We start from the raw sequence: 26,192 nt of genomic DNA on the forward strand, positions 1-26,192 counted from the left end.
GTTGATCTCGAAGAGGTGAACTGCTATTTAGCTCGAGGATCTGGCATCGACTGCATGAAGAAAACGCCCGTAGAAAATATTGATTATGTAAAGCAGAAACTGAAGATTAATGTTTTAATCTAGCCTCAGTTTCATGTTCCATGAAAACTGTAGACGAAAATGGCATAGTCGAACATCTTACTCTATTCCAGTGACTTTCAATTGTCAAGCAGTCAGATGATGACTTGAGAGCTTCAACGCTTTCAGATGCTGAAATCTGTCCCTTTTGCAGTTTTTTGTATAATTTGTGAATTTTGCGTACCTTTCAAGCTATGTGTCTTGGTAAGCATGCGGCGCGAAAATACGTTTAAGAAGTAAAAGGTATAAGAAAGTTAACGCTCTACAAGTGAGGTTCACTTTGAATGCAATAGAAAAAAATTGCCAAAATTTGCAGTTTTTCGGCTACTCCCACGTTAGTACAGGTTTCTCGACATTGAAAACTTGGATTCTACGCTAAATGCCACCCACATACAACATACTAAAATTTCTTGAAATCTGGTCCTTTTACAAGGTCCAAAATACCTGCCGACTGGACTACTTCCTCTACTCTGCCATCTCCGTCATATATTTGATTTTGCATTTTCCGTAAGGCACTGCAGTAAGATCCGACGGTATCCTGTGTTCCTCTGTAGATTGGTACACAGCATTTTTTTTTTTTTTTTAAACTTGTAATACCTGGTTTGACTACCTTCTCACATCATTCCACGATATGTCTATAAAATCGTTTCTTACTTTTCCAGTTGTAAAATGCAGCACTGAAGTTTTATTTGACAGGTTTTTCAACGCTGGTGCTTAGTTTCCTAAAGTTCTCACCGTACAGGGTGGTTCTCGTGAATCCTTTGACTTTAATTAGTAAAAAAAAAAATGGTTCAAATGGCTCTGAGCACTATCATCAGTCCCCTAGAACTTAGAACTACTTAACCCTAACTAACCTAAGGACATCACACACATCCATGCCCGAGGCAGGATTCGAACCTGCGACCGTAGCAGTCTCGCGGTTCCGGACTGAAGCTTTAATTAGTAATGCGAGGTTATCAGTTATGCTGAGCGGTATGAGTTCATAGCCATCTACACCGATATTTCCCGAAACATAAATCTAGCCTGTCTGGATGCTGTGTTTGAGCTTATGCGGTGCAATAAGTAGACCAGATTTTAAATTTTTCTAGTGCATATTATGTACTGAAAGCAGTTTCTACACGTCGCAATGGCTCGCAGGTTGGAGTGTTACACTTGGTATCCACTGTTCAAATGGTTCAAATGGCTCTGAGCACTATGGGACTTAACTTCTGAGGTCATCAGTCCCCTAGAACTTAGAAGTACTTAAACCTAACTAACCTAAGGACATCACACACATCCATACCCGAGGCAGGATTCGAACGTGCGACCGTAGCGGTCGCGCAGTTCCAGACTGTAGCGCCTAAAACCGCTCGGCCACTCCAGCCGGCCTTCCAGTTCCATTTGCGACTTGTGACAAGATCAGTATGGCGCTTCTTTCAGTTATACAAGTTTCTACATCGTCTGTGTTATTCTTCATCAGATAGTCACTATTGTACAGTCCAAGTTAAGCCTCATTCGATGTGTCCGGAGGGTCATTTGTCCAGGATACAATATTTTGCTCCCCAGCTATTTTTGGTAGCTGAAAGAATTGTTTGTCATCCAAGCAGAGGTGTACACATCCCGCCTTTAACCTGCCCATGCTTGCCTACTAGCCAGGCAGGCAAGCTGCCGCCCGTTGTCAACATATAGGGCAGGCTGCTCTACTGCCATCCAAGCCAAGCTGAGCCAAACCCAAGCAGGCTACAGGCGTCTTGTTGCCTACCAGTCTTCCTGCTGTGCTGCGCTGCATAGCAATTTGTTCTGTGCGCTTTCATTTTAGTGTTATGAGTAGAGTTGTGAAGTTGATGAAAAGACTTTTTCCACCCGAGTAGCACAAGACGAGGCACAGTATACTATATATATTCATTTTGGGTCATTGTAGCTCAGAAGTTCGCGGTTTTTATTTGTCCTTTTTTCCTTTTCGGCGTATTTTGGGCTTATTTATTTACTTCGTTATGTCTGGTTTCTCTGCAACTTCACCCTCTTTCGACTAGTACTGCCTACTCTGGATTCGAACCATCATCAGGTCGCCTCTAATACATTTTTTCCATAGTAAACAGAATCATCTCTGGAAGTCAAGATCCTTTAAACTTAAGAACCTAAAGATTCCCATTAGACTCCAACGACAACTAAAGTAAGGTTTTGGAAGTCTATTTGCGTTTTAACCAAATATGAATCCAGTTATAACAATTTTAACTACTTTTTCCAGTATGTGTACTGCAGGTTTGCTAAATTCATTCTGAGTGACCAAAGTAGAGCATTCTGAATTCGCCGAATGCATTTTAGCAAACATGAAGTTCGTTTTTCATATTATGTTAATCTAAAAAGTACATGTCTGAAAGAAGAAGCTTTTCCTTTCATACTAAGCTTTCTTCGCACTACGTTACATACCTTCAGAATGTAGTTATTAGTATCACTGAGACATATATTTTGCTTATTTCAGTCGTTGTTGACCCTAAATTTAGAAAGCCCATCTACTGCTAAATGGCCTCAGGTACTTAGCGCACATTTCCACACAACTGTCAGCCACTAAGTCAGAGGACTTCCATCTCGTGTTTCGTCGAAACTTGACACATTCCTCCAAACGAACTTTGATTTATGCGATCCCCCCCCCCCCCCCCCCCCCCGTCGCATCTTGGGTGTAAAATCGAGACTTTAGAGTCGTAACTAAGTTAGCGATAGGTGCTTGTTGTGAGGCGCTGCAATCCCCGTGTACACATTTCCCCGACATATGTGCTGTTTACAGAGTTAGTGACGGAATGACTTGTAATTTTCGCATTTCGGACGCTGCTGCTATGCTTTTATCTGTTTCCTTGTAGAGAAACCGGGAAGAAGGATGTATGTCCTGCGATTGAAATATATTTCTTACATTGGAATATTAACATCGCTACATTCCATACGACTGATAGGTTGGAAACACAAGCGATCTAACATTATAGCCCGTTTAAAGTGCAGAACGTTGTAGCCTTAGGAGTGCGTGTGTTTATGTTCTCTCTTACCAGTATCTACCAGGTACCGATCCTAGACTCTAGAACAATACTTTAGAGTTGATACCTTGGATGATTTACGTAAAAATGCGTCGAACTCCATCCGTCTGGAGATTCTTTGCGTATAAAAATCATCTGTTTCTTGTTCTTCTTAACCGTCCGCTATTACATCACGACACTTTTAATTCTGTTCCTATACATCGCTAAGGAGTGCTATCCTCCTCTACATGGGCACATTTCGAGAAATCTTGCGGTCTTGGATGGGTGAGGACTCGGAAAGCTCTATTCAATCACGAGACGTGGAGTGTAGTGGTATACTTCTGATTGGTTGCAAATTAATTCGCTAACGGTGCTGCTGGCCGGTTTGTCAATGACAGTCTATGGAGGGTCTTCCACACTCTAATTTTACCCTAAGAGAGCGAGAATGTTCTGTGACTCCCATACGCAGAGAAATAGATCGTAAAATAAAACACTATACTCAATGTGATAGAAATATGTGGAGCGCTGTCTGGTATAATTTAATGATTTATATGTTCGAGAATAAACACTGAATGGGCGTACTGCACAGTCATCTATCCATGTTCGCAATGATACTCGCAAAGTGGAGAAAGGGTGCTTTAGCTATGATACTGAATTTGGGGAAACATGCTGTCCCGTCATTGGCCAGTGTTGAAGTTACTGTAAAATTGCTAAAATTGTTCACGCTATAAATTGTGATGCTCATTATTAGAGTACATCGATGGTGTCTTTTCCATCCCATCCGTGCACTGGCACGCTGTTCATATGTCTCTAAGCACTGTGGGACTTAACGTCTGAGGTCATCAGTCCCCTGAAATTAGAACTACTTAAACCTAACTAACTTAAGGACATCACACACATCCATGCCTGAGGCAGGATTCTAACCTGCGAACATAGCAGCAGCGCGGTTCCGGACTGAAGCGCCTAGAACCACTTGGCCACAGCGGCCGGCTGGCACGCTGTCGGTTACCATATAATGAGTGACTGATAGCGCTTGTTTGAGTTGGGGAAAGAGTTTTGGTGGCTGGAGGGAATTCTGCGGTGGATAACACCAGAACAGTAGAGGCGAAAGACTACGTTTCTGTCGTATACTCTTTTTAATCCAAGCAATTTATTCTTGGTCTCCCATTTTTCCCTCTTGGTTCTTGTACATATTGTATATTAAGCGTCTTTCCTTATAGCTAATCCCTATTTCTCTCAGAATTTCGAACATTTTGCACCATTTTACACTGTCGAAAGCTTTTCCCAGATCGGCAAAGCCTACGAACGTGTCCTGATTTTTCTTCAGTCTTGCTTCCATTACAAACTCTACACTAAGTTCGAAAAATTCGCAAGCTCTTAAAACAAAAATAAATTACACTACTAGGAACAGATACAAAAACAGTTACTGAAATGTCAACTCATATGAAAGCTAATGCATGAAAAAGAAATACGCAACCACTTAGAAAGTGTGTCATAAAAAACAGCAGGCAACCTAAATAAACACACAGATAATATTCACTTATTTACAGAAGTTCCTGAGAGAACACTAAGCACTCTGTACAAACTCAGGACACTGCTGCTGTTGTTGCCCGCCGCTCCCTGCTGGGTGGCTGGAGCTATCAAGCTGAGCAATGGTAAAGAGGAGATTATCGCCATCCCCAAGGCTGGGCACGACCTGCAGCAGCACACCAATTACTGGTACTTCAGTCTTCTGCCAACACCTAGTAAACTCTTCGAACAGCTTTACCTGCGTCGACTATTACGACACGTCGAGGCAAAACAACTGCTCTCAGCGGGAATTCGCACACCTGATTGACAACTCCTGGTCTGTTACGTTGATTAACGTGGGAGGACTTTTTAGACATTTTTCCAGATTCTTGCAGGTAGATTTCAGACCAGTTCTTCATCTCAGAAGGAGACCATCAGATCTGTTAATCACGGATTTTGATGAGTCTTAGGTGTGTTGTAGAGAGATCTGTCTTGAGTACCGGGCTAGCGGCTTTTTATGCGACGGCCTCTAGTTTGCGAGAAAATTAATGTCAAATTTTCATGCCTGTTTCCTATACCTCTAACATTAGCCATGTTTCGGGCAAGCGAGAGTAGCGCGGCGGCTAAAGTTCGCGGCTGCTATACTGGCGGCAAGGATTCGAACCATGTTTGTGTACTTTTTTTCAAATTCATCGTATAGAGTATATGCAAATGGTATATGCCAATCAAAGTTATTCAAAAACAGTCATTTTCGCCTTAGTAATTTCCTTAATAAATCAATCATTACCGCACACTTTCCTCAAATGTACATTACTTTTGTGGTTTATAGTTAAAATTCCAAATACTTCGTCACATTCGCGTCCTACATCTTGTAGACGCGACCTCGCCTCTTGTTGTCCACTCCCCCTCTGAGACATGACATACAGTATACCATTCAATAGTATTCTGTACGATGAAACTGAAAAACAAGTACAGCTGTTTGATTTGAGCCCTTACCGCCAGCGTGGTAGCCGTGAACCTTAGCCGTTGCGGTACGCTCACTAGTTCGAAGTAGGGCTAACGCTACAGGTACCGCCAAGTACGTGCAAAACTTCAACATTGATTTTTTCGGAAACTATTAGCCGTCGCATAAATAGCCGCTAGCCATGTACTCAGGACAGAGTCCTCTCATCGTACGTAAGATTCATCGAAATCCATCATTAACAGGTCCCCTGAACAGCCCCAGAAAAAGGAGAAACAAACAGTTAAGACATGAATACACACAGAACAAAGTTTATGCCAGTCACAGACAGATGGCATACACAACTCTCCAGCTGCTGACTGTGGTGCCAGAAGGGCAAGGAAAGATCCCAGAAGTAAAATAAAGGAATTGTCGGATCACAAATGGGGACTATCCCTATTTAGTGAGCAAAGGCTGAAGAAATAGGAGTAAAAATTTTTATTCGCACTGAAAGTTCGCGTTGCCATTACAGTAAAACTATTTAAAATTCTTTGTCTTTTAAATCAGCTCCATTTACAAATGTTTCGAGAGAAATATGGCTAGAGTTAGTGTGTGGAACGGCGGACTAAGTGACAACATCATTGTTTGGACTAAACGGCCGTTCGCAAAGCAGTACCGGGAGAAATAATTCATTTCAAATCCTGACAGGCAAATAAATTTATCGACGAGACCGGAGCGATTCGTTTTTTCACTCGCATGTCATGCATCTTCCAGACGCAGCGGGTCAGCAACATTTCTTTCAGATTAATTATCGACAGAGTACGTAATATGGCCCCCCGCAGAGACCGCTGAGAGGCATCCGTCCAAATTATTTGTCTTTCTCGCTTCCCATGCCAGCTGAACACGAGCAACACATTCGGTCAGCGCAACTGTTCATTAGCATACAGGTCGGCGGCGCTGCGGGATGATCGTTGATTCATCCCGCCGCCGTCTGTCGTCGATAGCTCTCTCGCACAAGCAACCCGTACGAGGAAACAGAAAGCACCCGCCTCTTCACATTTTTGCCTTTTCTTAAACTTTCAGTGACAGGCGTGTGCAGTCGGTCTTGGCAGCCGTGGCGAGCACAAGTGCAGTGTTCATGTCTCCGCTGCTAGGGCCTTGCGCACCTTGTAACACCATAGCTTACACACTACACACTCTTTGTTGATTCATTTAGCTTTTTTTTGTTCAACATCCCGTCGTTGAACTTCTGTAATTAGTGTATGATTACTTCGATACTGTAATGAGGTGTAATCTCTGTAATATGCACTATATGAGCAAATGATATGTTTTGTCTTTCTCACATAATCTCTTTGGTTATCTTTGAGGTTGAATAATTTTATTTAAATATTTTTTGTAGAAATGTCAATATTTGCAAATGTTCTGTTTCATTTAATGTTTAGTTGTTGTTACGTAAATTGCTGACCTTCACTTAGGGTTCTTAGTTATTTATGTGTAAAAGGTGTAGTTCCCCTCGGGAACGGAACTGTGTAACGCGCGCAAATTGTGGTTGACCTAGGTAGAAAAAGTGGAACCAAGAGTCAGTCGGGGACGAGCTATCAAACTATCAATTACTCATGTAGAAGTTGTGTATTGTGCTGGTTCCGAGAGAGGCTTTTCCTGACGTTTTCCAGTGCCTTGGATGGATGGATAAAGAACTGGAACTATTCTGAAATTGGTATCTATTATCGCCACCAAGAAATGACAGAGTCCAGCAGTTTTTTCTGCAAATCCACCTACCAACATGCCATCGCCACCACATTGCGCAATCACTCTAATGGAACACTACAGTGAAGGATCAGCTCATAGGATGTTATAGTGTACCAAAATATAAAGTAAAATTTGACTGAACTTTTACACCTACCGTGATTTATCCTCAGTCACATGTCCACTTAGGGTCCCTCCCACGCTGAAGTGTTTACCGAGTGTCCTTTACTGAAGGCATATTAAAATTAAAATGGCATTAGAGTGTGCTAAACTTAATATTGTTTGTTGAAAGAATCTTACAAATATCTCAAATTTGTGTTCTACTGCAGTAAAAGTTCAGAACTGCAACTGTTGAGAGTTATATGTTCATGCTTGCTAAGTACTTGTTTCTCTAGTGTATTGAAAGTGTGTTTAGTTTGCTCTGCTACAGTGGTCAAGATTAAGCCGCCCCCCCCCCCCTCCATTGAAAATAGTTCAAATGCACAAAGTTACTTAATTATAGAAAGTTTTAATTACTCTTGTTATTCAAGTCAAATTCTGTACAATATTGTGTTCGTCTTGAGTATTGAAAGTGTATATTAATAGTGTAATAGGATCCACAGTTTATCCTTTATGCTCATGATGAATAACGATTAATAGAAAGACCACTATCTATGAAATCAATAACTTCTTTTTAATTCAAAATTTAGTGAGAAATTGTTTGTTAGTGAAATACATTTAACTTTCATTCTACATAGAAAAGTATTTAACTGAGAGACATTTAACCTACGACCAGTTCATATTAATGCAGTGAACTACATTTACAATTTTTTATCAGATAGGGAAATGTTTGAAAAGTAATACTGAACCTATGTCCAATTTATGATCCTACAGAGAATATTAATAATATTGTTATAAAGACCATTCAGTTTGAATAAGCCCCGAAAGTAATAGTGTGTATGGTTATCTATTATATTTATGTAAATAGTTTGTTCTGCTCTGTCAGATCCAAACTTACCGTGAACATATGCAGGTGTCAGAGTTCATTGCACTCTCAGGTGACAAAAGTATAGGCAGTGTTTGCCCATTGAAGTTACTTATTTTCATTTCTTGAATAAGAATGTTACTCATTCTCTTTCCTAATTAGGCTGGCGACCGTTTTCTTTATTCTTTGATTAGTGTAGATAGGTAAAACATTGTTTCTTACTGTTTAAATATTTACCCAATTCTCACTTTCACTTCCGATAATCCACCTCCGTTAGGTACAACACGGTCAACATAACAAAATTCCTCTCAGAGGGTAACACTGCTCTGTTGCTGTATACCATAATTGCATTAACAAGATAGTTTTAATTCACGACCTGCCTCCAACTTTAAGGTTATGGCATAATAGTAGCGTGTGATAGTGTTATAACTTGTTGGTCAATTTAATGCCGTAGGGTTCATAACTTATTCTCACCTATCAGATAGGATTTCTAATGGCAGAACCTGTAAGGGAAGGCACTTTGAATTTCATGTTCGACAATAACTACGCACAATCTTAATCGTTTGAGGTAAATGATTTTATGGAAGAAGCAGTTAACATCTGAGGATACAATTGGGACTCATCTGTTTATCAGTAGTAGTATCATCTATCTTAAGTAAAAGAATCACGAAAAATGTGACCAAATTGTAGAATTATACGGAGACAACTTAAAGTTCAAATATTCTAACGGCAATGTCGGTGAAGCTGAAGTTACTCACGTAGGCCTTGGAATCAGAAGTATCTTACTTTTCGAACTAAAGTACTAAACCTACGGACGCAATCAAGGGAAAGAAGGGAACACCGAAAGCCAACCACCAGCAGGCATGGGCGGAAGATAAGGAAGAAGGTGTTCAAGACCAAGAAATGGCGATAACTCCAGAATAAAAGGCACAAACAATCGGAGAAAAAGGAGTCAATCAAACACAAACACGAGACCTCTTATCACAAGAAGCAGACACTGGACCTACCGCGTCTGGAGATAGGATCCGTTACCAGCTCCAAAGCAATGAACGGCGATTGTTGGCATAGAACCCAGTGACAGTCATATTGACAATCTCACTCCTGACAGCATGGAAGAGCCTGCAACACTACCTGACAACTCACCTTGGCATGAAGAAATGGAAGAGTGTAATTCGCCGGCAATACACAGTAGCGGACGTGATACAGGGAAACTCGATGGGATTGATGCAGACATGGAAGACCACTTCTATTAACACATAGCTGTGAATCGAAGACTGACCGAAATGAAAACTAACATTGATTTCCAATCATATAATATAGCCATTGTTATCATAAACAGAATCACTAGTGTGACTAAAATAGAATGCCTACTAGATTCCATACATGCATTCGATATAGACATAGTCATGTAACAAGAAGTGTGTACAGACAGGGTGGAACATATTGCGGGATACAATGCTATCCTCAGCAGAGGACCTGAAAGCGGTACCGACACATTTTTTTCAAGGATGCAATTATACCTAGAAGTTTTAAAACCTTAAAAAGTAGACGAAGAATTTCTGTCGAAACAGACACAGCTCAGCTCGTTAATACCCACGCTCCATCCGTTTCGCAAGCCAAACTGGATATAACTGCCTTCTTTCAGGTAAGCATTGATGAGTTAATGAATCCCGCGAAAGAAAACGTCGTACTTGCTGGTAATTTCAAATGATTTCTTTCCGACCACACGCCCAATCCTAACATATGTCTGGAAAAAGGAGACTTAGGGAAAGGATTGCGCCTCGTCGATACCTGGCACTGTCAGCCAAGAGAGAAGCCAGGGTTCGCCTACATCAATAGCCATTCCATGAGTAGGATAAACCGAACAGTTTGTAACGTGCTGGAAGAAGATAAGTCTACAAGCAAGTCAGAGAAGTATTTTCCCACGAACACTTGGAGTAGAGGTTGACAAAATATTCATGTCAAAGCCTTACCGTCACACGGAAGACCTATGTGGTATTCCGCTTTATACAACACAATAAACAAAAATGAGCGTTTATTCAGGATCGGCTTGTCAAATACTGATAAATGCTTGGACTATCAGCAGACTGATACTATATTTCACCGTTTCACTGACGGCGCCGCTAACGCGATATGTCAATGGGCAAGGCATAAACTTACCATCATGAACCATATGTCTGATTACAGTATAACTTTGTAAGAACTGTTAGCTCCAAGGAGTTGGCCTTATCCAAACCAAAAACGACATTCGTCCTACTGGTTAATGGGTGAGTTCATTGAGTTCTGCTGGAGCAGGAAGAGTAAGTCTCTATTGGAATTTCAGTGCGAAATCACGCAAGAGTACAAAAATATGGAAAGCAATGATGGGTGGCTGTTTGTCGGCAGTTCTAAGCTTTAAGTGGTATTGAAGGGAGCGCCGTCTGCGTATGCAGTAGTATTTTATTGCCTTCTAACACTACAGATGAAATCTGATTTAATACAAGCATTCTTTTCTTAAAAGAAAGATGTTTATCTTCAATATTCTTTCGTATTCTCATAGGATTGTGTTTTAAATTTTCAGAAAGTCTGTTCATTTATGGGTGCGTAATGCACTTTAAGTGTCTTTAGAACATGCATAATTTTTGGAGTAATGGATGGACACATTTCAGCTCCCAGGCAACAGGACTGCCTGACACCATTTCTGTTTAATTGGTGTAGTACCATTTGAGCGTCAATCTTTATTCAAGAGGACATTAAAAAAAAAAGCGGGACAGTGCCTTCGTCGTCATCTCGAGCAACGAGGGTGGAAGTGTGGAACTTCTGGCGAGCGGCTCACTCCGAATAACGAGAAGCTGAAGTAGTAAACAAAATGAAAATCGGGAAAACGACGCACAGGACAATGAAGACACAGTTGTGGAAGCAAACGAAATCCAGTTCTTCGAGAAGACAAACTTGAAGACGTCACTGGTCTGCGGCCCTTTAACTGTGGGCGATAGGCACGTGGCGTGACCTCGCGTGGGACGGTGTCGTCCGCGCGAGGTGACTCCGCTGTACTCGGAAATACTCGTAATGCATCAGAGGCTGACTCACGACACGAGACTAGATGCTAGGAATTAAAGTACTTTCTTCATCCTTATTTTGGAGCCGGACATTTGAGTGGCTCTAAGTTAACAGTATGTATTTCTGTTGATTGTTATGTTTAACTTAGAAATAATTGTCTATTTTTACTTTTCACATAAAATGTAGAATTAACTTTACTTAACAAACGAGAGCACATGTTACTACATCTCTGTTCTGAAAAAGTACATCCAGATATACTCAGCAATAAAAAATACTTTTCCATGTTATGTGATGGGCTGTTATTTTTCGAATTCAGTTTTACTTTACATATACATCATTACACTGCTGTACCATCTGTTGTAGGTGTAAGTTTATTATTTTATTTCATTATCAGTTGACAGTCTAGAAACAGAAGAAATATTAACGTAAATATGACCGGATTTGATTACTGAAATAAAGGTGTGTTAATATATAGGTTGTGAGGATAAAGGTACAAACTTGTATGGATGATAGTATTAGTAGTTCTGAACGAAAAACGTCAGACGAACATGTGTTCTCAACAGTTTCCGAGGAAACTAAAGAAAACTGTCAGGAGCAGGACAGATGCAGGTGATGGCAAGTGAAACATTGTGATCTATTGTTTTGTTTAATTTTATTCATTACCTCACAAAAGACGTTCAAAAAGTCCACCTCCAGCTGCAATGAATTTTGCAGCTCTTGTAGACAGCTGCTGTGTTTCTGACCTTGGCACATTCGTACAGTTTTTTGCTTGAGCACAAAAAAATGGCTCTGAGCACTATGGGACTCAACTTCTGAGGTCATCAGTCCCCTAGAACTTAGAACTACTTAAACCTAACTAACCTAAGGACATCACACACGTCCATGCCCGAGGCAGGATTCGAACCTGCGACCGTAGTGGCCGCGCAGTTCCAGACTCTAGCGCCTAGAACCGCCCGGCCACTTCGGCCGGCGCTTGAGCACACGTGTGTAAAATACGAGTGAGAAATTTCTCCTTTGTGTCAACTCTGCGCTTGTAGATTTAGCTCTTAAGCCAAGCCCACAAACAGTAATCTAATGGAGTAAGTTTTAGTGGCCTCGGTGGCCAAGAAATGACTCCACAACAACTGATCTAACTTCCAGAAGGTACTGTGTCACTGGCCGTTCGAAATGTACAGGAGCCCTGTCGTGCTGAAAGTACATACGACATCGTTTTGCCAAAGGAATATCCTCCAAGTATTGTGGTAACACATTTGGAAGAAAATCAAGATACAGTACTACATTAAGACGATTATCTGGAACAACTGAACCGATGAATTGGTTATCAATAATACCACATCACACAGTCAATGAGAAAAGATAACATGTAGCTGATGTCACTTTGGTTGTATTCGTATGTGAATCAAACACCTGAATGTCAGACACTATTAAGAGAAGAGCATACGTTCGTTCGAAGTTTTTCCTTTGAAATTACCATTACTTTCACCTCTCAAAGCGTGTACCCTTCCTCCTGATTCTCCCTGCCTTACTTCACTCAAAACACATCGTCACAAACTGAAAAAAATCGGAGAAAGAAGGTACTGAAGCTTTGATTTCCGGGGTACATTGTATTACTCTATGGTCACAATACTGAAGAGCATCAAAATTTTGTTTCATCTCGTAGTGATGTCATGCTTTCAATGGTCCGTCATATGACAAGCCTCGTATTCAGGACACGCTCTCGTTGGTCCGAAGTATGACGGGCCTCGGCGTTAAAGGATTAAGTAATGTGTGCAGTCTCTGAGGACGAAAATTATGCTGTGACAAGAAACACAGTACATTATTCGGCTGGACAAGAGTGAAAAACAATTTAGAAGCTACAGTTACTTGTGTTGGCGGGTGGTCTATCAGCAACTTTAAACACGAATTGGATCCTATAGTCCGTTTTACAACCTGGCGTCGATTACGGCTCATAATGTTGATGCTAAGAGTGCCATGTAGTAAAGGGTTAAATAAAGTGCCATATATACGTAGGATGTTTCCCCAGCATTCATATGCGCTAACTTTTGAGAAAATTGGAACACCCAAATGAATTCAAACTCAGAAGATGTGAAGAACAACTGTCATACAATTCTGTTACATTCGCTGCTATTTGTATCAATTAAATTTTGACCGCAAGCACTCAATCGATTTCTGACCGACTGCGTCAGACAGAAACCTCTTCGTAACTTATAGCCTGAAGTTTCACGTAGTAAAACTTGTCTCTGATGTGACATAAGACATTTTCGGCTGCAACACAGAAGTGCTTGAGATTTTCTGTCTTTCTTTATACAAATCATTTTACGTATAGTTGTCTATTAATTGTCATCGTGTAATTGAAGTTTTCGCTTTAGGCTTCATTTTCGGAAAATATACCTTACATTTACTCAAAGAACCACCTTTTGTGCACAGTGAGATAACAACAGGTGGTGTAGATTATAGCCTCCATGAGATACTCTAAGCAAGACTGGCGTGTAAGAACTGCTCCACTTGTTTTTGAAAGTTATTTGAAACAATTGAACTACCACTTACGAAGTATCAGATTAAAAGACCTCAATTCAGATAGTTCACATAAAAGATGATAATTTAATTAACATGGTTTGATAAAATATAAATAAGAATACGTTTGTAACTTTCAAAACATATTGTATCTTTAGAATGTAACGTTAGTTTCATATTCCCCACACCAAAACGATGTAGTTGAAGATATGTAATAATAACAATTTATTAAAGTTTTATTTTGGCAGTTTTATATTACATTAATTTTTGTGTTTGTTTTTAACCCTTATAACCTCACGTATGGCTGAATCAGCATATTATAGTTTGCATGCATCCTGTGAGGAATTTTATTACGATGTGAGAAACTGCTTGGAAATTTATCTTCAGTGTAGTTTAAAATTATCTATACTACTCTATAAAGACAAGTCATTGCTTAGCGCTGGTATAAAAAATCTCGTAAGTAGTTTACCAATTTATTTCAGATTTTTACACGATGCTTTAATAAACGTTCAGATGGACATAGGCTACATATATTTAAATATATGTGGTATATAAGTCTATACAGGGCGAATCAGGAGAAATGTCACATAATTTGTGAAATGATTATAAGGGTGAAAATAAAGCGAAAAAGTCCTAGGAACATGTGTCCGATTTTGATAGGTATGGAATTCGAGCAGACTGTTAGACTACACACATCCATGAATGATTATAAAGACAAGTGTGAATATTACTTACCAAAATGAAATGTAGGCGCTGCGGTGGACAGTATAATGATGCGACAGATGATTGATACATCCCACAAGAGTCATTCAAAAAGTTTCCCACCCATCTCAGTACACTTGTCAACACGTTGGAGGGTATGTTGTTTTGAATGGCGAACATCTTTTGTTGGCGGACTTTAATGCGGGAAACAGCGTCAGTGATGCGAGCAACAAGTTCTTCACCTGTATCCAATTTCGCAGTGTACACATCCCCATTTAACAAGCCCCATAAACTGAAGTGTAACGGGGTTAGGTCGGGTGATCTGGCAGGCCCGTTAATGGGTCCTCCACGACCAATCCACCATTGAGAAAATGTGTTACTCAGATACTGGGATACTTGTCTGGTACAGTAAATCGGTGATCCATCATGTTGCAGGTACATTTGCCGTCGTTACTGTAATGTCACGTATTTCAAAAGTGCACGTAGGTATTCTACCAAAAAACGTGCGTATGCTGCGGATGTAATGCGGTTTGGCAGAAACACAGGCCCTATCACAAGGTCCATCAATCATACCACACCAGTCGATCATCGAGAACCTAACTTGGAATCTTGTTTCCATAGTGTCATGTGGGCTCTCCATCGCCCACGTATGAGAATTGCGGGTGTTTATTGCGTGTAAACGTAGCCTCATCTGTAAATAAAGTGTATTGCACGACGTCTTTGTGTACAGCCAACCACCCACAAAGCTGTTATCCTCTTACTAAGTCTCCTGGATGCAGATGTTGCACGGGATGCACACGGAATGGGTACAAGCTGTCGGAACGTAACGTACGCCACATTCGCGTCTGTGGAGTATCGAACGGATGGCTAATGCTCCGTGTAATGGTGGCGGGATTCCGTTGCACCATTGCAATAACATCTTCCTCTTCCTCAGCTGATTGGACGGACTCACATTCTGATGTTACGTATACATGGGTGGTGTTCTGGATTCACAGAACGTCTGAAAAATCCTGGGATATACCCTGGCACAGGAGGTTCGGCGGTCAGTTAACATGTCTGCATGGATGGGTGAACGTATGCGGCATGCTGGTATTCACAGACACAATGGATTTGCTCAATTAAACGTCAGTCAGTTACGACATGCACACGGTCACATGACTGCTTACTGATCCAACCCACTATTGCACGCAGTGTATGCTTGCAGCTGCTTTTCAGTGTGACATCATAGCGCTGCCATGTGTTGGATAACCCCCACACCTCTTGTGGGATGGACCAGTCATCTTCTTCACAATCATTCATGGATGTGTGTCATGTTCAAACCACGCCAGTTCCATAACGACAGAAAACCGGACACACGTTTATAGGATTTCTTGGGCTAACTGGCACTTATAGAATCACTTCACAAATTTTATGACATTCTTCCTGAATCACCCTGTAAGAGCTAGAATATATGAAGGGCCATGTTGTTAGCAAACATCTCGATGAGTTCTTGACCGATTTACTTCATCGATTTTTTAAACTGTATGGTATGTAATATATAAATATATACGTAAAAAAAAATGTAGCCTGTATCCATCTGAAAGTTTATTAGAGTATTGTGTAAAAATTTGAAGTAAATTGATCACATACTTTTCGAGATTTTTGCTAAATACTTTGAGCTTTTATAAAGTATGTATTTACTTATATACCACACATATTTAAAAAACTTGTCGCCTATGTCTGCCTCAATGTTTATTAGAGAATCATTTCAAAGTCTGAAGTAAATCATTCAAGAACTAGTTGAGATTTTTTTCTAACATTTCTCCTACACACACACACACACACACACACACACACACACACACACACACACACACACACACACACACACATATATATATATATATATATATATATATATAATAAATATTTAGCCTATGTCCATACAAAGGTTTATTAGAGTATTGTGTAAAAATTTGAAATAAATTGATCAAGACGTTCATGAAATTTCTGTTAGCAATGTTGCCCCTTTATATAGTATATATACATACTTTTTTATTTATTTATAAAATATATTAAGAAAATATGTAGCCTATCTCCATCTGAACATTTATTAGAGTATCGTGTGAAAACTGAAAGTAAGTCAATTAAGAACTTCGAGACATTTTTTGTAACAATGTTAAACATGACTTGTCCTTATAAAATAGTATAAATTTTAAATATATATGTTTACACACCATATATATTAAAAATGTAACCTATGGCAGCTAGAAGGTTTATTAGAGTATCATGTAAAAATCTGAAGTAAATCGGTCAAGAACTCATCGAGATGTTTGCTAACAACATGCCCCTTTATGTATCGTAGCACATACAGGGTGATTCAGGAAGAATGTCATAAATTTGTGAAGTGATTCTATAAGTGCCAATTAGCCCAAAAAATCCTATGAACATGTGTCTGATTTTCGATCGTTATGGAACTGGAGTGGTTTGAACACGACACACATCCGTGAATGATTGTGAAGATAAATTTGCATATTACTTACCGAAATCCTATGCAGGCGCTGTGGTGCACAGAATAATGGTGGGACGGATTACTAGTCCATCCTACAAGAGGTGTGGGGGTTATCCAACACATGGCAGCACTCTGACGTCACACTGATAAAGAGCTGCAAGCATACACAGTGTGCAATAGTTGGTTGGATCAGTGAGCAGTCGTGTGACCGTGTGCATACCCGTTTTCAAGAGCAAATTACCACAAAAAGTGAACAATCTTGTAGTTACGTTGTCCACTAAGCCTTGAATTAGTTTCTGTTTTAAATTTATGAACTATTCAATCACAATGTCTGACGGTTCGAACATCACACAACGGTTGAATGTTTTTTCAGCTGAATAGTCGATATGAGCAGCTTTGAGATGTACACAAGGCATTTCTTTCGTTGCGACTAAGGAAGCAGTACACAATTTTGTTTCCGAAATAGGATTTATGGTGTTATCCATGCCAAGGTGGACATACCGGCTGTTAGGTAGATGTTCATAACGTTCTGGTTGATCAGGGTACCAATAGTTATGGCGATTACTTGGAAATAATAAACACTTTATTTACTCTTTTCCCATCTGTCTCGATTTCATTGGACTGCCTCTTGTACACAGTACAGCACCGATGTTCTAGACCGCATGTACGAGAAAAGTAATTTTGTTATTTCCAGAATATCCCTAAAGATTGCTAACTCCATGACAAAATCTCATTAATTCTTTTTCCGGTGGGAACCCACGAAAAGTTACTCAGCTTCGTGAAGGCACTAAGGGATGAATTTCTCGTTTTGTGAAATACTGGATAACAGAACTGCAACTTGACATTACAACTATCGCGGTTTTACATCAGGATCGAACCCAGAGAATATAAAAAAATTCTTCTCATTTTTTACAAATTGAAATCCCAATGCCATGGCGATTTCTATCAAAACACTTCGGTTTCATGGGCTGCCAGGTGTCCATGAAAAACTTGAAATGTAGTGGAACAGACATTGTATCTGTCACATGATGAACTGTAAGCTCCAATTTACGATTGAAACAATGAATAAACAGTATATTAGTGTTAAACTTACCACGAATGTATGTAGCGCTCCTTTATAAATTCCTTATAGATCTGCAGCTACATCTGAAGCAAACCCTATCAACTAATTAGCAAATATTTCTTAAGAATTCCAGTATTAACGAAACAGGATAGAAGACTGTAGGGAACTGCTTTGCCAGTTAATGAATTTAACTCTACGATATCACAAAAGTAGTTGCATGGTGTGCCACTGTAGACTCAACGAACGCAAATAATTAATCTCAATTTGTTTCCTTGTTTAGTGCCGAAAATATAGTGGGAATCAATTACGCGTTTTAATAGGAGAGATAACATGTGCTTTCTAATGAACTGTATTATACTTGCATACGTATGATATGAATGAAGCATGCACCTTACATCGAGCCCATTCAATGCATATAAAGTTCTAAAAAGTAAGAATAGCTCGTTTTCTTTACATATGATATGCGCTATTCCAAAAACGAGCACAGTCACTTGTAATGCCTCTAAATTATTTTCTTCGCATTTCACAAAACCTTCAGACAGGGATTTCTTGATTTCTTCCCTTTCCTTTTCATTCAAAATAAATTCACACTTTAATAAAAATTTTCTCCTGCCATGATCAGTGATTTTATCATTCAACTTTTTGCTGTTGTTTGTATTCAACCCTTTTATAAAAGTTTACCCAATGTTCATTTTACTGTCTTTAAGAGCACCACGTTTTTATATTTCTAAACACTACAGGCATGTAACTCTCCCAGAACTGTTTGGTGAAAGCCAGGGGCGACTTGTTTTACATTTTTCAAATCTGTTTATGTCTATACATCCCCTGATTACTGCAGTGCACTTACTCTCACTATTCTCACTAACAAGTATCACTTACTGAGAAGATGTAATATTAATAGTACTTGACGGTGAAGCCTGAGATTCGAAATGGAACATATCACTGACATTATTTTCTGTAATTTTACGGTTTCTTGACACAGATTTATCCATGCTTACCAACAATTGAACACTCATTGTTGCAAGAAACTGAACTGAATACTGCAAGCCACAATCTTCACTGCTGGTGCAGAACTGCTGGAATTTTGAGCCTCCTAATAAACCAGCTAATAAACCTGAGGATTGTTTATTAGCGATATGATAGTTTTGCTTACTCACAACTCGCATTCTTATCATGTACAGTCTGCATCATGCTCCGTGTCTTCTTGTATTTTCAAAGAACAGTAATAGTGCTTACAGTAAAAAAAAAAAAAAACTGTATGTGCGCACATTTTGTGTAGAAGTGAGTGATGTGGTATCAACTGGCCATCGCAATGGAAGCTGACAGATTGATACTAACAACAAAAACCGCCCATACTGTTGCAAACCAGCACCCAGCATTATGCTTGAAATAGCTATGTAACTTCTTGAAAACCATCTGAAGATGAGCCTGAATAGGTTCGAAAACCGGTTCATGGAATGAATAAATAACTATTTGAAAAAAAGTGAATGGTTGCAGTTTTACACATTTATACTGAATAAACTGTTACAGGTACTAAACTATATATAAAGGATAAGCTTAATAAATAAGTTTTCATTTTGAGTGGCTTAAGCAGACCCACAGGGGGTAGCCAAAAATATGGAAACACCAAAAACACAATGTCTTGCCATACCTAACATGGTGTAGGGAAACTATTGGCATGCAAAACAGCTTCCAGTCGTCTCGGAATAGAAAAATATGGGTCACGTATGGTTTTCAAGGGACTCTTATACCATTCTTTTTGCAAAATAGTGACAAGGTGAAGAAAAGATGATGGAGTTGGATAGCGGTCACGCACCATTCTTTCCATAGTGGATTACAACGGCTCAATAATATCGAGATCTGGTACCTGAAGTTGCCAGGGGAGATCCGACACTTCATCCTCGTGGCCACAAAATAATTTTGAACGATATGAACTGTGTGAACAAGGGCCCTGACGTTATGGAACACAGCACCATCACTGAGCAGCAGTCATTGTAACATGTGATTTACCTTATCAGCCAAAATGGTCACATAATCCTTGGCAATAATGTACTATTGCTGAGTAACCATAGGGCCTATGGAGTACCCGATAGGGCTGTCCAAATCAATAGCGAACGCCCACCGTATTTCACACTCTGGACGAAAACTCGTATAGAATTTGGAAACTGTGTGTAACGAGACTCATCAGACCAAATGACTTTCTTCCATTGCTCCATAGTCCGGGTTTTATGGCTTCGGCACTACGTTTTGCTGTTGCAGACATTTGTGTCATTGATGTGTGGTTTTGGTACTCCAGCTTACGGAGCTCTCTTCGTGTTATTTAGTTGCTGTCAAGGTTCGTGAGTGTGACATTCAGTTTTATAGTGACTTTTGCAACTGTTGTTCTCTTATTTCTCGTCTCAGTACTCTTCAAGAATCGTCCGCCACGATCATTCAACACACACTTCCGTCCAACTTGTGACTTAACGTATAATGTTTTCCAACTTTCCATTTTGTATACGGTATAAATCTTCGATACGGTGCCTCTTGAAACACCAAATATTTCGACTGTCTTGATTATGGAACACCCACCATATGAGCACAAACAATTTGACAACGCTCAGATTCTCTTATCTCCGACGTACAGGTAATTCACGCAACTGCACAGAACACCATCAAATACAATAGCACAGCTTGCAGTCTTGGCAAGCATCAACATGTTTGTTAAGGCATGCATGTCTCACAGCATTTTCATATTATTGTCCACCTCCTCTAGTGATCATTCGAGACATGCCGCCATACCTGTTGCAGATTTTTTAGCTCCCGCTCTTCATGAGAGGACGTGGTTCCAACACAATACACTTTGAAATTAATGCCAGTGAGAATTGTAAGAAGAGATACCCTCATTGTTGGATTGGGAAGGGTAGTGCTGTCCCATAGCCTTCGCAATCTTACTCCTATCGATTGTGTTCTCTGGGGTTATGTGAAGAAGTTTGTGTATGAAGCCCCAATAAAAACAGGAGAGGGACTAGTGTGTGTAGACCTAGTTGCATATCCTATTGTATAAAAGACACTAGCTGAAAATTTTCAGAACCATCCTGAAAATTGTTTCATTAAAAACCATTCAGAAGTCTGGCATAAAATAATCATTTACAGTAAATATGTGCGATGAAACACTTCTGTTAGTCAGTGGCAGTAGTGATCTAGTAAATGACAGGGCTGAAAATGCATCTTATATTCAATTTACTGCAGAGCATGAAATTGAACGCTCTTTAACTTTCTTAGATTTAACGTTTCACAGACCTATAGGTGCTTTATCTTTTGGTATTTTCAGAAAACCCCATATACTGATACAATAATTACAACTTATTCATGTCATCCAAGAACCCATAAACGGGCCTATTTCCAGTCCACGCTACACAGGTTAATTAAATTGCTTTAAATACATGAGACATAGAAAATTAATTGAGTACTCTCGAATGTAATCTAAGCTCAATGGATACAAGGACACTGAAGTAAGGTTTTCATATAACGGAATAAAAAAATAAAGTTGCTAAGCAGTCTAAAAGTAAATGAATATACAATGATCCGTTTATGAATGGAGTGGTGAACCGATTTAAAAAAACTGGAGCTAGGGGTAGGCTTGTGGAGGTAGATCACGCCACTTGATTCAAAGCAGGCAAGCCTGATACGCTGGCACAGGCGTATATAAGGCAGAATGCAGTGACTGTAAAAGTTATTACGTGGAACAGACTGGAAAATCGTTTGAGAAAGGATCCCATGACACAAATACGATAATAAGGAGAATTGCCTAAAAATCGCGTAGTAAAACATAACCAGACTTCAGGTGCAGTCCATGACAGTCTTAAAATTTTGCATAGTGCTCCCAAAGGACCTTTTCTAAATATTCTTGAAGAATTCGAAACCTATGATAATAAGATGAAAGATTCTATAAATATACCAGGTGCAACTACATTGTAATAAAAAGTGGTTTTTTGATATTTTAGCAAAACATCTGTGAACACACCTGCTTCTCTTTTACTACCATAGAGGGAAATTTAGCGAGCACCTTACACACAATTGAAATGATTACTTTTGATTCAGTTTGCTTGGTTTACATCTTGTTAAATCCTCCATCTTTTGTAAAATGTACTATGGCTGATATTCTGCTTCTACCGCTTTGGAATCGAAACTGTGAATACTTAAAGGTTTATTCACTAAGTTTAAAGTTATTTAATTAATTATTAATTATTAATTAATGAATTAATTTGTGTTCCATAATTGGTTCTACTGTGTTTGAAAATTATGACAGCAGGAAAATGGGCCAGTAGTTTTCCATATCTTCTGCATTACCTTCTGTTAGCAGAGACATAGCTCTTGCCTTTTTATGTACTCTCGAAATTTCTCTGATGTGAATTATTCATTTATTATGTTTGTTAAAGGAGGTTGTATACACTGTGTGCATTGTTTCAGCTCATAAATTGGTACTTACTAGGTCTACTGACTTTTTATTTTTTAGTCTTTGTAACTAGTGGTAACATCATTGTACGTAGTGCATCATTACATACATTTCTGAAATTTGTTTCTGGGAATTATTGTCGTAATTTCCCTGCAGTACTAAAAAAATGCTCATTCGCATAGTTTGTTAGGTGGCGTGGGTAATTCAATACTATATCCCCCTCCCATACCAGCGTATTATATTGCTTTTGTTCGTCTCTCCCTATTTCTTGTTTAATGACGTCCCAGACTACTTTGTTTTTGTTCTCTGAGTTATATATTGTTTTGTCACTGAAGCGCCGTTTTACATTAATCAGTACCTTCCTATTCATATTTTTGTACCTGTGACAGAAATTCGAGAACTCTGGCTCATTAGAATTTTTATTAGTGCAACTGAGGTACTTAAGGGTTTGGGAAGAGTCTTACGCCATCTACTGTTATCTATTTGTTTTTTGTACTACATTCGTACTTGTGTGGGTACTTTTGGAAATGCCATTTCAAAGTTCAATTTAGGTAATGTCGGGAACCTAGAGAATTTCTCTTTTACATTGGTTTCCCTATGCACTTCATTTCATCTTTGGTTTGTTAGTTCTCTTGAAATACCTTGTATTTTGATTTGCGATAAATATCTTTTGTTGGCCTATGGTTCAGTGACTTCTTACACGCCTCATTTTACTGTTATCATTTGGCAAAAATCGTCTGAGAGTCCAAGATCTTTTACAGTTATTCCACACTTTTCCTGGTGTACATTTGTGGCCTCACAGCCTATTACTTGTGCTGTATTTGTAATGGCACTTGTTGCGCTATTGACCAACAGGAACACTCCAGAACTCTGAAAAACATTTATGAGCTTGCTGCTAGTTTCAGTTGTGATATTTATCTTTTCTTTTATGTTCTGACACAAAACTAACTTATGTAACTGGAATTTTATCTGGAACGTCTTTTAATTTATTGAAAAAACTATTCCCACTACCATTGTGTGATTGATGTACAAAAAAAATCATTTATTTCTTGTTGATAACAAGCACTGTTAATCCAATAGTAGTATTTCAAAGTGTTTGCCTTCGCTTACTGGTCGAGGGTCATGTCTTGACTTCCCTTTCCGATATCAACACAATATCCTTCACCCTTTCAAGCAGTTCTAGAGTGAGAGTCTGTCCTTTCATGCATCACTAATACTACATGTTGGAGTTCTGTTTCTCTACACCAGTGCTCATTGATGCAAACTACTGTGCAGTTAAAAAATTTGAACTCAACTTCAAATTGCTATGTTTTACTTTTTATTGATCGTATGTTTTGACCAAGAATTGTTAAGCCTTAGAAATGTTCCTGTTACTTCTTCCAATGGTTTCTTTTTCGTTATGATACGTAGTACATGCGCCATTTTATGTGTCAGGCTCTATGTTGTGAATGCTTATTTCTCAATTTTTAAAGTGATGGAGACACTCTTTAGGCAGGAGAATGTATTGTTTGGATTTATCTAAAAATACCTACTTTCACTACCTGTGACACCAGAATTTACCATGCATGGCCCAAGATCCACCTCATATACTTAAACGAATGTGTTGCACCAATCTTCCCTTCCCAGTTCTGTTAAGTTGTAGACGATGCCTAATGAGGCATCAACTAATCAGACTGATATCAGAGCTATGTGCACAAAGTGGGCTGCCATCAGAGCCATTTCTGACCCTACAAAAATCTGTCTCACACCTCCTTTAAGATGACGCCAGTCATGATGTTGGAACAGACTGACAAAATATACATTAGTGCAATGAGTCAGGGAATCTGTCTGGTGAAGGGAACTGGAATAGACTATCAGAGTACTGCCTCTAAAAACCATTTCAATAGTGGTGCTGGAAGGACTGTCCTTTCATGCATCACTAATACTACATGTTGGAGTTCTGTTTCTCTACACCAGTGCTCATTGATGCAAACTACTGTGCAGTTAAAAAATTTGAACTCAACTTCAAATTGCTATGTTTTACTTTTTATTGATCGTATGTTTTGACCAAGAATTGTTAAGCCTGAGAAATGTTCCTGTTACTTCTTCCAATGGTTTCTTTTTCGTTATGATACGCTCACTAGGAGTGATGGTCAACAGCCACATGGCTTGCAACTAGAGTCCTGCAAGCTGATGCCATTAATGTATTTATAAAGCATTCTAAAATACGTAATCAAACAAAAGGTTTCCATTTAAACAGATATAATTAAAACATGTAGTGATTTAGCAATTACATCTTGTGACACAATAACAAACAGGTTTCAGTAGAAGCTCAATATCGTAAATATTAATGTGTGTCATATCACCGTATTCTTCGTTGACTAGACATCGTATGCCATTAAAAAGTACATCATTCTATTTAAAAAATATGGTTACTACTAATGCAATGCATCCGTGAGGCGAATTCACGTGAGTAGTACTTGCCTACTTCACTGGCTATGCACACGCACACTGAAGCACGCAGCTGGCAGTCCAGTCAGTCGGTATCACTCGACGCTCACTAGGAGTGATGGTCAACAGCCACATGGCTTGCAACTAGAGTCCTGCAACAGCATGGCCTATCCGTGTGGCCCACACGCACCTGTGGTGTGCGAGTGAGAGCGCTAATATGCTTCGCGAATGTAGGCTGAAGTTTCCGAAGTTTACCGATGCTAATGATAGCCGCGTGAGTGCATGTACTGTACACGCAGCTGGCACAGCCGCACGAGTCACGCAGAATTCACGCGCCTGCACAGAGGCTGCGAATTTACGGTGTACACATACGTGATACGCTTCACTTGGCACCAGGCTTGGGCGAAATTTATGCGAATGGCAAATAACGAATACACATATAAATTATTATTCGTTATTCGTGAGTAAGAAATATTATTCGAAACATAATTTACTTACACGAATATAAACACTTATTCGTCATCTGTGAATCAAAAATGTTAAATGTAATAGATAAATTTGAAATCCAATAGCATTTATAGCTCCAATTATTTGTCATACATTAAAGAAATCAACTTTTCGATTCTTTTAAACTGTTTTCCAGAACAACTCCGTTTTTTTTAAACGTCTCATCAGAAACTTTATTTAATTTATCGTTATTTACGTTGTCATACTAAAGAAAATACGTTCTACACATGCAATGCACTCCTGAACTCGTTTTTAACCATGAATTCGATGTAAGACTTTCAGCTCATAATTTTCTCCAACAAAAACTGAGAAACCATCAATTGTGCTGTAGTTTTTGGAAAATAATTCGTTATGGTTCCAGTTTAACTTCACTTTTCAAATCGCATTCCTAATAAAATCTTCTTTTTACATCATATGACGTTCGAAACTCTTGACCCAATTTCTTTGACATTTCTTTGGCTATTTTATGTCTGAAGTTTGTTGCAAGCCACCCTTGGTCATGGACAGCAATAGAGATGGAGTGCTTGTTTTTAAATCGCAGGTAAGACTTTTCTGCAATAAGTGCAATTGGTACAGAAACGCAAAAACATTTTCCAATCTTCTCTTGACACTTTTACAAGACAAAAGTTGCAAGTGTGCTGTAATATTACGAACACTTTTATATATTTGAGCCCAGTGTGTCTTCCAAAATTTTTGAATCTCAAAGCTCTACGTAACTGCATAGACAAATGTCAGATCGAAAAACTAT

The sequence above is a fragment of the Schistocerca piceifrons genome, chromosome X (assembly GCF_021461385.2).
Source record: "Schistocerca piceifrons isolate TAMUIC-IGC-003096 chromosome X, iqSchPice1.1, whole genome shotgun sequence".
NCBI lineage: Eukaryota > Metazoa > Arthropoda > Insecta > Orthoptera > Acrididae > Schistocerca > Schistocerca piceifrons.